Below are 17,373 nucleotides of genomic sequence, written 5' to 3'. Positions count from 1 at the left end.
GTACAAGGGAAACAGTAAACCTGAAGTGAAGCATCGGAATCTTTAACTAGTGTCACAGGACTGGTTCAAAACATAGATAGTAAGAAGGGTCAGTCTTCTTGTCCTTAAGTCGGCATTGTGCCTTTTGTATTTAATTCCGATGCAATTTCTGTGTTTCATCGGCAATAAGGTCAGAGGGATACACTAAACCTAAATTGAAGCATCGGAATCTATAACTAGTGTCACAGGAATGGTTCAAAATATAGACAGTAGGAAGAGTCAGTCTTCTTGTACTTAAGTCGGCATTGTGCCTTTTGTATTTAATACGGATGCAATTTCTGTGTTTCATCGTCAATAGGAAGGTCAGAGGGATACAGTAATCCTGAAGTTAAGCATCGGAATCTATAACTAGTGTCACAGGAATGGTTCAAAGCATAGTCAATAAGAAGAGTCAGTCTTCTTGTTCTTAAGTCGGTATTGTGCTTTTTGTATTTATTTCCGATGCAATTTCTGTGTTTCATCGTCAATAACACGGTCCACGGGATACAGTAAACCTAAAGTAAAACATCGGAATCTATAACTAGTGTCACAGGGATGGTTCAAAGCGTAGACAGTAAGAAGAGTCAGTCTTCTTGTACTTAAGTCGGCATTGTGCCTTTTGTATTGAATTCCGAACAATTTCTGTGTATCATCGTCAATAAGAAGGTGCAAGAGATACAGTAAACCTGAAGTGAAGCATCGGAATCTATAACTAGAGTCACAGGAATGGTTCAAAGCATAGACAGTAAGAAGAGTCAGTCTTCTTGTACTTAAGTCGGCATTGTGACTTTTCTATTTAATTCCGATGCAATTTCTGTGTTTCATCGTCAATAAGAAGGTCAGAGGGATACAGTAAACCTGAAGTGAAGCATCGGAATCTATAAATAGTGTCACAGGAATGGTTCAAAACATAGTCAGTAAGAAGAGTGAGTCTTCTTGTACTTAAGTTGGCATTGTGCCTTTCGTATTTAATTCCGATGCAATTTCTGTGTTTCACCGTCAATAAGAAGGTCCAAGGGATACAGTAAACCTGAAGTGAAGCATCGGACTCTATAACTAGTGTCACAGAAATGGGTCAAAACATAGACAGTAGGAAGAGTCACTCTTCTTGTACATAAGTCGGCATTGTGCCTTTTGTATTTAATTCCGATGCAATTTCTGTGTTTCATCGTCACTAAGAAGGTCAGAGGGATACAGTAATCCGGAAGTTAAGCATCGGAATCTATAAATAGTGTCACAGGAATGGTTCAAAACATAGTCAGTAAGAAGAGTCAGTCTTCTTGTACTTAAGTCGGCCTTGTACCTTTTGTATTGAATTCCGATGCAATTTCTGTGTTTCATCGACAATAAGTAGGTCCAAGGGATACAGTAAACCTGAAGTGAAGCATCGGAATCTATAACAAGTGTCTTAGGAATGGTTCAAAACATAGACAGTAGGAAGAGTCAGTCTTCTAGTACATAAGTCGTCATTGTGCCTTTTCTATTTAATTCGGATGCAATTTCTGTGTTTCATCGTCACTAAGACGGTCAGAGGGATACAGTAAACCTGAAGTGAAGCATCGGAATCTATAACTAGCGTCACAGGAATGGTTCAAAACATAGACAGTTGGAAGAGTCAGTCTTCTTGTACCTAAGTCGGCATTGTGTCTTTTTGTATTTAATTCCGATGCAATTTCTCCGTTTCATCGTCAATAAGAAGGTTTACGGGATACAGTAAACCTGAAGTGAAGCATCGGAATCTATAACTAGTGTCTCTGGAATGGTTCAAAACATAGTCAGTAAGAAGAGTCAGTCTTCTTGTACTTAAGTTGGCATTGTGCCTTTCGTATTTAATTCCAATGCAATTTCTGTGTTTCACCGTCAATAAGAAGGTCCAAGGGATACAGTAAACCTGAAGTGAAGCATCGAACTCTATAACTAGTGTCACAGAAATGGGTCACAACATAGACAGTAGGAAGAGTCAGTCTTCTTGTACTTAAGTCGGCATTGTGCCTTTTGTATTTAATTCCGATGCAATTTCTGTGTTTCATCGTCAATAAGAAGGTCCAAGGGATACAGTAAACATGAAGTGAAGCATTGGAATCTATAACTAGTGTCACTGGAATGGTTCAAACTATAGAGTAAGAAGAGTCAGTCTTCTTGTACTTAAGTCGGCATTGTGCCTATTGTATTTAATTCCGATGTAATTTCTGTGTTTCATCGTCAATAAGAAGGTCTAAGGGACACAGTAAACCTGCAGTGAAGCATCGGAATCTATAACAAGTGTCACAGGGATGGTTCAAAGCATAGACAGTAAGAAGAGTCAGTCTTCATGTACTTAAGTCGGCATTGTGCCTTTTGTATTTAATTCCGATGCAATTTCTGTGTTTCATCGTCAATAAGAAGGTCGAAGGGATACAGTAAACCTGGACTGAAGCATCGGAGTCTATAACTAGTGTCACAGGAATGGTTAAAAGCATAGACAGTAAGAAGAGTCAGTCTTCTTGTACTTAATTCGGCATTGTGCCTTTTGTATTTAATTCCGATGCAATTTCTGTGTTTCATCGTCAATAAGAAGGTCAGAGGGATACAGTATATCTGAAGTGAAGCAACGGAATCTATAACTAGTGTCACAGGAATGGTTCAAAACATAGTCAGTAAGAAGAGTCAGTCTTCTTGTACTTAAGTCGGCAATGTGCATTTTGTATTTAATTCCGATGCAATTTCTGTGTTTCATCGTCAATAAGAAGGTCCAAGGGATACAGTCAACCTGGAGTGAAACATCGGAATCTATAACTAGGGTCACAGGGACGGTTCAAAACATAGACAGTAAGAAGAGTCAGTCTTCTTGTACTTAAGTCGGCATTGTGCCTTTTGTATTAATTCGGATGCAATTTCTGTGTTTCATCGTCACTAAGACGGTCAGAGGGATACAGTAAACCTGAAGTGAAGCATCGGAATCTATAACTAGCGTCACAGGAATGGTTCAAAACATAGACAGTTGGAAGAGTCAGTCTTCTTGTACTTAAGTCGGCATTGTGTCTTTTGTATTTAATTCCGATGCAATTTCTGCGTTTCATCGTCAATAAGAAGGTTTAAGGGATACAGTAAACCTGAAGTGAAGCATCGGAATCTATAACTAGTGTCACTGGAATGGTTCAAAACATAGTCAGTAAGAAGAGTCAGTCTTCTTGTACTTAAGTTGGCATTGTGCCTTTCGTATTAAATTCCAATGCAATTTCTGTGTTTCACCGTCAATAAGAAGGTCCAAGGGATACAGTAAACCTGAAGTGAAGCATCGGACTCTATAACTAGTGTCACAGAAATGGGTCAAAAATAGACAGTAGGAAGAGTCAGTCTTCTTGTACATAAGTCGGCATTGTGCATTTTGTATTTAAATCCGGTGCAATTTCTGTGTTTCATCGTCAATAAGAAGGTCCAAGGGATACAGTAAACATGAAGTGAAGCATCGGAATCTATAACTAGTGGCACTGGAATGGTTCCAACTATAGACAGTAAGAAGAGTCAGTCTTCTTGTACTTAAGTCGGCATTGTGCCTATTGTATTTAATTCCGATGTAATTTCTGTGTTTCATCGTCAATAAGAAAGTCTAAGGGACACAGTAAACCTGCAGTGAAGCATCGGAATCTATAACTAGTGTCACAGGGATGGTTCAAAGCATAGACAGTAAGAAGAGTCAGTCTTCATGTTCTTAAGTCGGCATTGTGCCTTTTGTATTTAATTCCGATGCAATTTCTGTGTTTCATCGTCAATAAGAAGGTCAGAGGGATACAGTAAAAATGAAGTGAAGCAATGGAATATATAACAAGTGTCTTAGGAATGGTTCAAAACATAGACAGCAGGAAGAGTCAGTCTTCTAGTACTTAAGTCGGCATTGTGCCTTTTCTATTTAATTCGGATGCAATTTCTGTGTTTCATCGTCAATAAGACGGTCAGCGGGATACAGTAAGCCTGAAGTGAAGCACCGGAATCTATTACTAGTGTCTCAGGAATGGTTCAAAACATAGACAGTTGGAAGAGTCGTTCTTCTTGTACTTAAGTCGGCATTGTGTCTTTTGTATTTAATTCCGATGCTATTTCTGTGTTTCATCGTCAATATGAAGGTCCATGGGATACAGTGAACCTGAAGTGAAGCATCGGAATCTACAACTAGTGTCACAGGAATGGTTGAAAACATAGTCAGGAAGAAGAGTCAGTCTTCTTGTACTTAAGTTGGCAATGTCCCTTTCGTATTTAATTCCGATGCAATTTCTGTATTTCACCGTCAATAAGAAGGTCAGAAGGATATAGTAAACCTGAAGTGAAGCATCGGAATCTATAACTAGTGTCACAGGAACGGTTCAATACATAGTCAGTAAGAAGAGTGAGTCTTCTTGTACTTAAGTCGGCATTGTGCATTTTGTATTTAATTCCGATGCAATTTCTGTGTTTCATCGTCAATAAGAAGGTCCTAGGGATACAGTCAACCTGGAGTGAAACATCGGAATCTATAACTAGGGTCACAGGGACGGTTCAAAACATAGACAGTAAGAAGAGTCAGTCTTCTTGTACTTAAGTCGGCATTGTGCCTTTTGTATTAATTCGGATGCAATTTCTGTGTTTCATCGTCACTAAGACGGTCAGAGGGATACAGTAAACCTGAAGTGAAGCATCGGAATCTATAACTAGCGTCACAGGAATGGTTCAAAACATAGACAGTTGGAAGAGTCAGTCTTCTTGTACTTAAGTCGGCATTGTGTCTTTTGTATTTAATTCCGATGCAATTTCTGCGTTTCATCGTCAATAAGAAGGTTTAAGGGATACAGTAAACCTGAAGTGAAGCATCGGAATCTATAACTAGTGTCACTGGAATGGTTCAAAACATAGTCAGTAAGAAAAGTCAGTCTTCTTGTACTTAAGTTGGCATTGTGCCTTTCGTATTTAATTCCAATGCAATTTCTGTGTTTCATCGTCAATAAGAAGGTCCAAGGGATACAGTAAACATGAAGTGAAGCATCGGAATCTATAACTAGTGGCACTGGAATGGTTCAAACTATAGACAGTAAGAAGAGTCAGTCTACTTGTACTTAAGTCGGCATTGTGCCTATTGTATTTAATTCCGATGTAATTTCTGTGTTTCATCGTCAATAAGAAAGTCTAAGGGACACAGTAAACCTGCAGTGAAGCATCGGAATCTATAACTAGTGTCACAGTAATGGTTCAAAACATAGACAGTAGGAAGAGTCAGTCTTCTTGTACTTAAGTCGGCATTGTGCCTTTTTTATGTAATTCCGATGCAATTTCTGTGTTTCATCTTCAATAAGAAGGTCCGAGGGATACAGTAAACATAAAGTGAAGCATCGGAATCTATTACTAGTGCACTGGAATGGTTCAAATTATAGACAGTAAGAAGAGTCAGTCCTCTTGTACTTAAGTCGGCATTGTGCCTTTTGTATTTATCTCCAATGCAATTTCTGTGATTCATCGTAAATAACACGGTCCAAGGGATACATTAAACCTGAAGTGAAGCATCGGAATCTATAACTAGTGTCACTGGAATGGTTCAAATTATAGACAGTAAGAAGAGTCGGTCTTCTTGTACTTAAGTCGGCATTGTGCCTTTTGTATTTAATTCCGATGCAATTTCTGTGATTCATCGTAAATAACAAGGTCCAAGGGATACAGTAAACCCGAAGTGAAGCATCGGACTCTATAACTAGTGTCACAGAAATGATTCAAAACATAGACAGAAGGAAGAGTCAGTCTTCTTGTACATAAGTCGGGATTGTGCCTTTTGTATTTAATTCCGATGCAATTTCTGTGTTTCATCGTCAATAAGAAGGTCCAAGAGAAACAGTGAACCTGAAGTGAAGCATCGGAATCTATAACTAGTGTCACAGGAATGATTCAAAGCATAGACAGTAAGAAGAGTCAGTCTTCTTGTACTTAAGTTGGCATACTGCCTTTTCTATTTAATTTCGATGCAATTTCTGTGTTTCATCGTCAATAAGAAGGTCAGAAGGATACAGTAAACCTGAAGTGAAGCATCGGAATCTATAACTAGTGTCACAGGAACGGTTCAATACATAGTCAGTAAGAAGAGTGAGTCTTGTTGAACTTAAGTTGGAATTGTGCCTTTCGTATTTAATTCCGCTGCAATTTCTGTGTTTCACCGTCAATAAGAAGGCCCAAGGGATACAGTAAACCTGAAGTGAAGCAACGAACTCTATAACTAGTGTCACAGAAATGGTTCAAAACATAGACAGTAGGAAGAGTTAGTCTTCTTGTACATAAGTCGGCATTGTGCCTTTTGTATTTAATTCCGATGCAATTTCTGTGTTTCATCGTCATTAAGAAGGTCCAAGGGAAACAGTAAACCTGAAGTGAAGCATCGGAATCTGTAACTAGTGTCACAGGACTGGTTCAAAAGATAGATAGTAAGAAGGGTCAGTCTTCTTGTCCTTAAGTGGGCATTGTGCCTTTTGTATTTAATTCCGATGCGATTTCTGTGTTTCATAGTCAATAAGAAGGTCCAAGGTGTACAGTAAACCTGAAGTGAAGCATCGGAATCTATAACTAGTGTCACAGGAATTGCTCAAAGCATAGTCAGTGAGAAGCGTCAGTCTTCTTGTACTTAAGTCGACATTGTGCCTTTTCTATTTATATCCGATGCAATTTCTGTGTTTCATCGTCAATAAGATGGTCCATGGGATACAGTAAACCCGAAGTGAAGCATCGGAATTTATAACTAGTGTCACAGGAATGGTCCAAAACATAGTCATTAATAAGAGTCAGTCTTCTTGTACTTAAGTCGGCATTGTGCCTTTTGTATTTAATTCCGATGCAATTTCAGTGTTTCTTCGTCAATAAGAAGGACCAAGGGCTACAGTAAACCAGGAGTGAAGCATCGGAAACTATAACTAGTGTCACAGGGATGGTTCAAATCATAGACCGTAGGAAGAGTCAGACTTCTTGTACTTAAGTCGGCATTGTGCCTTTTGTATTTAATACGGATGCAATTTCTGTGTTTCATCGTCAATAAGAAGGTCAGAGGGATACAGTAATCCTGAAGATAAGCATCGGAATCCATGACTAGTGTCACAGGAATGGTTCAAAGCATAGTCAATAAGAAGAGTCAGTCTTCTTGTTCTAATGTCGGTATTGTGCTTTTTGTATTTATTTCCGATGCAATTTCTGTGTTTCATCGTCAATAACACGGTCCACGGGATACAGTAAAGCTAAAGTGAAACATCGGAATCTATAACTAGTGTCACAGGGATGGTTCAAAGCGTAGACAGTAAGAAGAGTCAGTCTTCTTGTAGTTAAGTCGGCCTTGTGCCTTTTGTATTGAATTCCGATGCAATTTCTGTCTTTCATCGACAATAAGTAGGTCCAAGGGATACAGTAAACCTGAAGTGAAGCATCGGAATCTATAACAAGTGTCTTAGGAATGGTTCAAAACATAGACAGTAGGAAGAGTCAGTCTTCTAGTACTTAAGTCGTCATTGTGCCTTTTCTATTTAATTCGGATGCAAATTCTCTGTTTCATCGTCACTAAGACGGTCAGAGGGATACAGTAAACCTGAAGTGAAGCATCGGAATCTATAACTAGCGTCACAGGAATGGATCAAAGCATAGACAGTTGGAAGAGTCAGTCTTTTTGTACTTAAGTCGGCATTGTGTCTTTTGTATTTAATTCCGATGCAATTTCTGCGTTTCATCGTCAATAAGAAGGTTTACGGGATACAGTAAACCTGAAGTGAAGCATCGGAATCTATAACTAGTGTCACTGGAATGGTTCAAAACATAGTCAGTAAGAAGAGTCAGTCTTCTTGTACTTAAGTTGGCATTGTGCCTTTCGTATTTAATTCCAATGCAATTTCTGTGTTTCACCGTCAATAAGAAGGTCCAAGGGATACAGTAAACCTGAAGTGAAGCATCGAACTCTATAACTAGTGTCACAGAAATGGGTCACAACATAGACAGTAGGAAGAGTCAGTCTACTTGTACTTAAGTCGGCATTGTCCCTTTTGTATTTAATTCCGATGCAATTTCTGTGTTTCATCGCCAATAAGAAGGTCCAAGGGATACAGTAAACATGAAGTGTAGCATCGGAATCTATAACTAGTGTCACTGGAATGGTTCAAACTATAGACAGTAAGAAGAGTCAGTCTTCCTGTACTTAAGTCGGCATTGTGCCTATTGTATTTCATTCCGATGTAATTTCTGTGTTTCATCGTCAATAAGAAGGTCTAAGGGACACAGTAAACCTGCAGTGAAGCATCGGAATCTATAACTAGTGTCACAGGGATGGTTCAAAGCATAGACAGTAAGAAGAGTCAGTCTTCATGTACTTAAGTCGGCATTGTGCCTTTTGTATTTATTTCCGATGCAACTTCTGTGTTCCATCGTCAATGAGAAGGTCGAAGGGATACAGTAAACCTGGACTGAAGCATCGGAGTCTATAACTAGTGTCACAGGAATGGTTAAAACATACACAGTAAGAAGAGTCAGTCTTCTTGTACTTAAGTCGGCATTGTGCATTTTGTATTTAATTCCGATGCAATTTCTGTGTTTCATCGTCAATAAGAAGGTCCAAGGGATACAGTCAACCTGGAGTGAAACATCGGAATCTATAACTAGGGTCACAGGGACGGTTCAAAACATAGACGGTAAGAAGAGTCAGTCTTCTTGTACTCAAGTCGGCATTGTGCCTTTTGTATTAATTCGGATGCAATTTCTGTGTTTCATCGTCACTACGACGGACAGAGGGATACAGTAAACCTGAAGTGAAGCATCGGAATCTATAACTAGCGTCACAGGAATGGTTCAAAACATAGACAGTTGGAAGAGTCAGTCTTCTTGTACTTAAGTCGGCATTGTATCTTTTGTATTTAATTCCCATGCAATTTCTGCGTTTCATCGTCAATAAGAAGGTTTAAGGGATACAGTAAACATGAAGTGTAGCATCGGAATCTATAACTAGTGTCACTGGAATGGTTCAAACTATAGACAGTAAGAAGAGTCAGTCTTCCTGTACTTAAGTCGGCATTGTGCCTATTGTATTTAACTCCGATGTAATTTCTGTGTTTCATCGTCAATAAGAAGGTCTAAGGGACACAGTAAACCTGCTGTGAAGCATCGGAATCTATAACTAGTGTCACAGGGATGGTTCAAAGCATAGACAGTAAGAAGAGTCAGTCTTCATGTACTTAAGTCGGCATTGTGCCTTTTGTATTTATTTCCGATGCAATTTCTGTGTTCCATCGTCAATAAGAAGGTCGAAGGGATACAGTAAACCTGGACTGAAGCATCGGAGTCTATAACTAGTGTCACAGGAATGGTTAAAACATACACAGTAAGAAGAGTCAGTCTTCATGTACTTAAGTCGGCATTGTGCCTTTTGTATTTAATTCCGATGCAATTTCTGTGTTTCATCGTCAATAAGATGGTCCATGGGATACAGTAAACCCGAAGTGAAGCATCGGAATTTATAACTAGTGTCACAGGAATGGTCCAAAACATAGTCATTAATAAGAGTCAGTCTTCTTGTACTTAAGTCGGCATTGTGCCTTTTGTATTTAATTCCGATGCAATTTCAGTGTTTCTTCGTCAATAAGAAGGACCAAGGGCTACAGTAAACCAGGAGTGAAGCATCGGAAACTATAACTAGTGTCACAGGGATGGTTCAAATCATAGACAGTAAGAAGAGTCAGACTTCTTGTACTTAAGTCGGCATTGTGCCTTTTGTATTTAATACGGATGCAATTTCTGTGTTTCATCGTCAATAAGAAGGTCAGAGGGATACAGTAATCCTGAAGATAAGCATCGGAATCCATGACTAGTGTCACAGGAATGGTTCAAAGCATAGTCAATAAGAAGAGTCAGTCTTCTTGTTCTAATGTCGGTATTGTGCTTTTTGTATTTATTTCCGATGCACTTTCTGTGTTTCATCGTCAATAACACGGTCCACGGGATACAGTAAAGCTAAAGTGAAACATCGGAATCTATAACTAGTGTCACAGGGATGGTTCAAAGCGTAGACAGTAAGAAGAGTCAGTCTTCTTGTAGTTAAGTCGGCCTTGTGCCTTTTGTATTGAATTCCGATGCAATTTCTGTCTTTCATCGACAATAAGTAGGTCCAAGGGATACAGTAAACCTGAAGTGAAGCATCGGAATCTATAACAAGTGTCTTAGGAATGGTTCAAAACATAGACAGTAGGAAGAGTCAGTCTTCTAGTACTTAAGTCGTCATTGTGCCTTTTCTATTTAATTCGGATGCAATTTCTCTGTTTCATCGTCACTAAGACGGTCAGAGGGATACAGTAAACCTGAAGTGAAGCATCGGAATCTATAACTAGCGTCACAGGAATGGATCAAAGCATAGACAGTTGGAAGAGTCAGTCTTTTTGTACTTAAGTCGGCATTGTGTCTTTTGTATTTAATTCCGATGCAATTTCTGCGTTTCATCGTCAATAAGAAGGTTTACGGGATACAGTAAACCTGAAGTGAAGCATCGGAATCTATAACTAGTGTCACTGGAATGGTTCAAAACATAGTCAGTAAGAAGAGTCAGTCTTCTTGTACTTAAGTTGGCATTGTGCCTTTCGTATTTAATTCCAATGCAATTTCTGTGTTTCACCGTCAATAAGAAGGTCCAAGGGATACAGTAAACCTGAAGTGAAGCATCGAACTCTATAACTAGTGTCACAGAAATGGGTCACAACATAGACAGTAGGAAGAGTCAGTCTACTTGTACTTAAGTCGGCATTGTCCCTTTTGTATTTAATTCCGATGCAATTTCTGTGTTTCATCCCCAATAAGAAGGTCCAAGGGATACAGTAAACATGAAGTGTAGCATCGGAATCTATAACTAGTGTCACTGGAATGGTTCAAACTATAGACAGTAAGAAGAGTCAGTCATCCTGTACTTAAGTCGGCATTGTGCCTATTGTATTTCATTCCGATGTAATTTCTGTGTTTCATCGTCAATAAGAAGGTCTAAGGGACACAGTAAACCTGCAGTGAAGCATCGGAATCTATAACTAGTGTCACAGGGATGGTTCAAAGCATAGACAGTAAGAAGAGTCAGTCTTCATGTACTTAAGTCGGCATTGTGCCTTTTGTATTTATTTCCGATGCAACTTCTGTGTTCCATCGTCAATGAGAAGGTCGAAGGGATACAGTAAACCTGGACTGAAGCATCGGAGTCTATAACTAGTGTCACAGGAATGGTTAAAACATACACAGTAAGAAGAGTCAGTCTTCTTGTACTTAATTCGGCATTGTGCCTTTTGTATTTAATTCCGATGCAATTTCTGTGTTTCATCGTCAATAAGAAGGTCAGAGGGATACAGTATACCTGAAGTGAAGCAATGGAATCTATAACTAGTGTCACAGGAATCGTTCAAAACATAGTCAGTAAGAAGAGTCAGTCTTCTTGTACTTAAGTCGGCATTGTGCATTTTGTATTTAATTCCGATGCAATTTCTGTGTTTCATCGTCAATAAGAAGGTCCAAGGGATACAGTCAACCTGGAGTGAAACATCGGAATCTATAACTAGGGTCACAGGGACGGTTCAAAACATAGACGGTAAGAAGAGTCAGTCTTCTTGTACTTAAGTCGGCATTGTGCCTTTTGTATTAATTCGGATGCAATTTCTGTGTTTCATCGTCACTACGACGGACAGAGGGATACAGTAAACCTGAAGTGAAGCATCGGAATCTATAACTAGCGTCACAGGAATGGTTCAAAACATAGACAGTTGGAAGAGTCAGTCTTCTTGTACTTAAGTCGGCATTGTGTCTTTTGTATTTAATTCCCATGCAATTTCTGCGTTTCATCGTCAATAAGAAGGTTTAAGGGATACAGTAAACATGAAGTGTAGCATCGGAATCTATAACTAGTGTCACTGGAATGGTTCAAACTATAGACAGTAAGAAGAGTCAGTCTTCCTGTACTTAAGTCGGCATTGTGCCTATTGTATTTAACTCCGATGTAATTTCTGTGTTTCATCGTCAATAAGAAGGTCTAAGGGACACAGTAAACCTGCTGTGAAGCATCGGAATCTATAACTAGTGTCACAGGGATGGTTCAAAGCATAGACAGTAAGAAGAGTCAGTCTTCATGTACTTAAGTCGGCATTGTGCTTTTTGTATTTATTTCCGATGCAGTTTCTGTGTTCCATCGTCAATAAGAAGGTCGAAGGGATACAGTAAACCTGGACTGAAGCATCGGAGTCTATAACTAGTGTCACAGGAATGGTTAAAACATACACAGTAAGAAGAGTCAGTCTTCATGTACTTAAGTCGGCATTGTGCCTTTTGTATTTAATTCCGATGCAATTTCTGTGTTTCATCGTCAATAAGAAGGTCGAAGGGATACAGTAAATCTGGAGCGAAGCAACGGAGTCTATAAGTAGTGTCACAGGAATGGTTAAAATCATAGACAGTAAGAAGAGTCAGTCTTCTTGTACTTAATTCGGCATTGTGCCTTTTGTATTTAATTCCGATGCAATTTTTGTGTTTCATCGTCAACAAGAAGGTCAGAGGGATACAGTAAAAATGAAGTGAAGCAATGGAATCTATAACAAGTGTCTTAGGAATGGTTCAAAACATAGACAGCAGGAAGAGTCAGTCTTCTATTACTTAAGTCGGCATTGTGCCTTTTCTATTTAATTCGGATGCAATTTCTGTGTTTCATCGTCAATAAGACGGTCAGGGGGATACAGTAAGCCTGAAGTGATGCATCGGAATCTATAACTAGTGTCTCAGGAATGGTTCAAAACATAGACAGTTGGAAGAGTCAGTCTTCGTGTACTTAAGTCGGCATTGTGTCTTTTGTATTTAATTCCGATGCTATTTCTGTGTTTCATCGTCAATATGAAGGTCCATGGGATACAGTGAACCTGAAGTGAAGCATCGGAATCTACAACTAGTGTCACAGGAATGGTTGAAAACATAGTCAGGAAGAAGAGTCAGTCTTCTTGTACTTAAGTTGGCAATGTGCCTTTCGTATCTAATTCCGATGCAATTTCTGTGTTTCACCGTCAATACGAAGGTCCAAGGGATACAGTAAACCTGGAGTGAAGCATCGGAATCTATAACTAGTGACACAGTAATGGTTCAAAACATAGACAGTAGGAAGAGTCAGTCTTCTTGTACTTAAGTCGGCATTGTGCCTTTTGTATGTAATTCCGATGCAATTTCTGTGTTTCATCGTCAATAAGAAGGTCCGAGGGATACAGTAAACATGAAGTGAAGCATCGGAATCTATAACTAGTGTCACTGGAATGGTTCAAATTATAGACAGTAAGAAGAGTCAGTCTTCTTGTACTTAAGTCGGCATTGTGCCTTTTGTATTTATCTCCAATGCAATTTCTGTGATTCATCGTAAATAACACGGTCCAAGGGATACATTAAACCTGACGTGAAGCATCGGAATCTATAACTAGTGTCACAGGAATTGTGCAATTCATAGACAATAAGATGAGTCAGTATTCTTGTACTTAAGTCGGCATTGTGCTTTTTGTATTTAATTCCGATGCAATTTCTGTGTTTCATCGTCACTAAGAAGGTCAGAGGGATACAGTAATCATGAAGTGAAGCATCGGAATCTATAACTAGTGTCACTGGAATGGTTCAAATTATAGACAGTTGAAGAGTCGGTCTTCTTGTACTTAAGTCGGCATTGTGCCTTTTGTATTTAATTCCGATGCAACGTCTGTGATTCATCGTAAATAACAAGGTCCAAGGGATACAGTAAACCCGAAGTGAAGCATCGGACTCTATAACTAGTGTCACAGAAACGATTCAAAACATAGACAGAAGGAAGAGTCAGTCTTCTTGCACATAAGTCGGCATTGTGCCTTTTGTATTTAATTCCGATGCAATTTCTGTCTTTCATCGTCAATAAGAAGGTCCAAGAGAAACAGTAAACCTGAAGTGAAGCATCGGAATCTATAACTAGTGTCACAGGAATGGTTCAAAACATAGACAGTTAGAAGAGTCAGTCTTCTTGTACTTAAGTTGGCATACTGCCGTTTCTATTTAATTCCGATGCAATTTCTGTGTTTCATCGTCAATAAGAAGGTCAGAAGGATACAGTAAACCTGAAGTGAAGCATCGGAATCTATAACTAGTGTCACAGGAACGGTTCAATACATAGTCAGTAAGAAGAGTGAGTCTTGTTGAACTTAAGTTGGAATTGTGCCTTTCGTATTTAATTCCGATGCAATTTCTCTGTTTCACCGTCAATAAGAAGGCCCAAGAGAAACAGTAAACCTGAAGTGAAGCAACGGACTCTATAACTAGTGTCACAGAAATGGTTCAAAACATAGACAGTAGAAAGAGTTAGTCTTCTTGTACATAAGTCGGCATTGTGCCTTTTGTATTTAATTCCGATGCAATTTCTGTGTTTCATTTTCATTAAGAAGGTCAAAGGGAAACAGTAAACCTGAAGTGAAGCATCGGAATCTGTAACTAGTGTCACAGGACTGGTTCAAAACATAGATAGTAAGAAGGGTCAGTATTCTTGTCCTTAAGTCGGCATTGTGCCTTTTGTATTTAATTCCGATGCAATTTCTGTGTTTCATCGGCAATAAGGTCAGACGGATTCAGTAAACCTAAATTGAAGCATCGGAATCTAAAACTAGTGTCACAGGAATGGTTCAAAATATAGACAGTAGGCAGAGTCAGTCTTCTTGTACTTAAGTCGGCATTGTGCCTTTTCTATTTAATTCGGATGCAATTTCTCTGTTTCATCGTCACTAAGACGGTCAGAGGGATACTGTAAACCTGAAGTGAAGCATCGGAATCTATAACTAGCGTCACAGGAATGGTTCAAAACATAGACAGTTGGAAGAGTCAGTCTTCTTGTACTTAAGTCGGCATTGTGTCTTTTGTATATAATTCCGATGCAATTTCTGCGTTTCATCGTCAATAAGAAGGTTAACGGGATACAGTAAACCTGATGTGAAGCATCGGAATCTATAACTTGTGTCACTGGAATGGTTCAAAACATAGTCAGTAAGAAGAGTCAGTCTTCTTGTACTTAAGTTGGCATTGTGCCTGTCGTATTTAATTCCAATGCAATTTCTGTGTTTCACCGTCAATAAGAAGGTCCAAGGGATACAGTAAACCTGAAGTGAAGCATCGAACTCTATAACTAGTGTCACAGAAATGGGTCACAACATAGACAGTAGGAAGAGTCAGTCTTCTTGTACTTAAGTCGGCATTGTGCATTTTGTATTTAATTCCGATGCAATTTCTGTGTTTCATCGTCAATAAGAAGGTCCAAGGGATACAGTAAACATGAAGTGAAGCATCGGAATCTATAACTAGTGTCACTGGAATGGTTCAAACTATAGATTGTAAGAAGAGTCAGTCTTCTTGTACTTAAGTCGGCATTGTGCCTATTGTATTTAATTCCGATGTAATTTCTGTGTTTCATCGTCAATAAGAAGGTCTAAGGGACACAGTAAACCTGCAGTGAAGCATCGGAATCTATAACTAGTGTCACAGGGATGGTTCATGTCATAGACAGTAAGAAGAGTCAGTCTTCATGTACTTAAGTCGGCATTGTGCCTTATGTATTTAATTCCGATGCAATTTCTGTGTTTCATCGTCAATAAGAAGGTCGAAGGGATACAGTAAACCTGGACTGAAGCATCGGAGTCTATAACTAGTGTAACAGGAATGGTTAAAAGCATAGACAGTAAGAAGAGTCAGTCTTCTTGTACTTAATTCGGCATTGTGCCTTTTGTATTTAATTCCGATGCAATTTCTGTGATTCATCGTCAATAAGAAGGTCAGAGGGATACAGTATACCTGAAGTGAAGCAACGGAATCTATAACTAGTGTCACAGGAATGGTTCAAAATATAGTCAGTAAGAAGAGTCAGTCTTCTTGTACTTAAGTCGGCATTGTGCATTTTGTATTTAATTCCGGTGCAATTTCTGTGTTTCATCGTCAATAAGAAGGTCCAAGGGATACAGTAAACATGAAGTGAAGCATCGGAATCTATAACTAGTGGCACTGGAATGGTTCAAACTATAGACAGTAAGAAGAGTCAGTCTTCTTGTACTTAAGTCGGCATTGTGCCTATTGTATTTAATTCCGATGTAATTTCTGTGTTTCATCGTCAATAAGAAGGTCTAAGGGCACAGTAAACCTGCAGTGAAGCATCGGAATCCATAACTAGTGTCACAGGGATGGTTCAAAGCATAGACAGTAAGAAGAGTCAGTTTTCATGTACTTAAGTCGGCATTGTGCCTTATGTATTTAATTCCGATGCAATTTCTGTGTTTCATCGTCAATAAGAAGGTCCAAGGGATACAGTAAACATGAAGTGAAGCATAGGAATCTATAACTAGTGTCTCAGGAATGGTTCAAAACATAGACAGTTGGAAGAGTCAGTCTTCTTGTACTTATGTTGGCAATGTGCCTTTCGTATTTAATTCCGATGCAATTTCTGTGTTTCACCGTCAATAAGATGGTCCAAGGGACACAGTAAACCTGAAGTGAAGCATCGGAATCTATAACTAGTGTCACTGGAATGGTTCAAAACATAGTCAGTAAGAAGAGTCAGTCTTCTTGTACTTAAGTTGGCATTGTACCTTTCGTATTTAATTCCGATGCAATTTCTGTGTTTCACCGTCAATAAGAACGCCCACGGGGTACAGTAAACCTGAAGTGAAGCAACGGACTCTATAACTAGTGTCACAGGACTGGTTCAAAACATAGATAGTAAGAAGGGTCAGTCTTCTTGTCCTTAAGTTGGCATTGTGCCTTTTGTATTTAATTCCGATGCAATTTCTGATTGTCATCGGCAATAAGGTCAGAGGGATACAGTAAACCTAAATTGAAGCATCGGAATCTATAACTAGTGTCACAGGAATGGTTCAAAATATAGACAGTAGGAGGAGTCAGTCTTCTTGTACTTAAGTCGGCATTGTGCCTTTTGTATTTAATTCCGATGCGATTTCTGTGTTTCATAGTCAATAAGAAGGTCCAAGGTGTACAGTAAACCTGAAGTGAAGCATCGGAATCTATAACTAGTGTCACAGGAATGGTTCAAAGCATAGTCAGTGAGAAGCGTCAGTCTTCTTGTACTTAAGTCGACATTGTGCCTTTTCTATTTATATCCGATGCAATTTCTGTGTTTCATCGTCAATAAGATGGTCCAAGGGATACAGTAAACCTGAAGTGAAGCATCGGAATTTATAACTAGTGTCACAGGAATGGTCCAAAACATAGTCATTAATAAGAGTCAGTCTTCTTGTACTTAAGTCGGCATTGTGCCTTTTGTATTTCATTCCGATGCAATTTCAGTGTTTCTTCGTCAATAAGAAGGACCAAGGGATACAGTAAACCAGG

The sequence above is a fragment of the Schistocerca serialis genome, unplaced genomic scaffold, assembly GCF_023864345.2.
Source record: "Schistocerca serialis cubense isolate TAMUIC-IGC-003099 unplaced genomic scaffold, iqSchSeri2.2 HiC_scaffold_1363, whole genome shotgun sequence".
Classification (NCBI taxonomy): domain Eukaryota; kingdom Metazoa; phylum Arthropoda; class Insecta; order Orthoptera; family Acrididae; genus Schistocerca; species Schistocerca serialis.
This window is presented reverse-complemented; position numbering follows the sequence as displayed.